The sequence below is a fragment of the Pelmatolapia mariae genome, linkage group LG7 (assembly GCF_036321145.2).
Source record: "Pelmatolapia mariae isolate MD_Pm_ZW linkage group LG7, Pm_UMD_F_2, whole genome shotgun sequence".
Classification (NCBI taxonomy): Eukaryota; Metazoa; Chordata; class Actinopteri; order Cichliformes; family Cichlidae; genus Pelmatolapia; species Pelmatolapia mariae.
Genome location: NC_086233.1, coordinates 8,520,986 through 8,522,133, shown reverse-complemented (window position 1 = coordinate 8,522,133; position 1,148 = coordinate 8,520,986).

Here is a 1,148-nt window from a genome sequence, read left to right as displayed (position 1 = left end):
GCCACAGGCTGCCGCTCCTTCGGTCAATTCAAGTCACCACATAAATAGCTGCCAAACCTTCAAAATAAAAGCACGCCATCCGGCATAGACCCTCCCCTTGAAACGAAAAAGAGTCTATACGGACATTTTAATCATTTCAGTGGCTATAAAACTGACAACTGAGCGAAAAAAATACTGAGCAAAATATGACTCATATTTGTGTATGACAAGACTAAAGGTTTGCCACCTCATCCAAGAAACACAGACTATTCTCCTTATTGAAACTGATATAGCATCACTGTATTAGGTTTATTTCTGTAACAATTACCTTACTTGTATTTTAACAATTTTGACACCCTATCATTAACTTTAATCTTCATACCTCCAGTAATTGATTAATTTAATAAAATTAATAATAAAATTAATATCTATTAAATATGAATTTTACTATCAGACACAGTTTTGTTTCCACACAGCCTGATCTATTCTGCTGCAAAACCTGTGAATTGATGTTACACTGGAGAGAGATTGATATAAGTGAGGGCCGATAAATCGCTGATATTAGCTATTTGCACATATAATGCTATCGGAATTCATAACAGCCAACTAATGAACATTTAACAGAAAGACAAGAGAGAAACACCCTTCAACTGCGATATGAGTGTTGATTTTTGCATAATTTGTCCACCAGAGGGCACTTTTTGAGTTCCATGTTGGCAATATTTGCTGGGAACAAAAGCAAAAACCAGCTGATCCAAACAGGTTACATGAGTAAATGACGACTTCAACTCAGTTTTATTTAAATAGCATCAAATCACAACAACAGCTGCCTAAATGTGCTTTATGTTGAAAGCTAAAGACCCTACAATAGCATACCCTAAAACTGATTTGAGTCAAAAACTACATTCTTATATTAACTTAAAAATGTTCATAAAAAACTACACATAAAAAGTATGTTTTGTATGTCTGGAAGAAAAATAAAGCAATAAATCGGCCGACATATCAGATTTTTATATCACCAAGTATTGGTATAGGTTTAAAATTGTGTATTTTAAATGAGAGTCAACTTCCTTCCTTTAATTCTTCTTTGTAATATAGTGCGACACTAAGTGAGAAACATAGTTTGGAAGTTTCAGCCGGAATTGCCGGTGGCTTTCCCACTCTGGCTT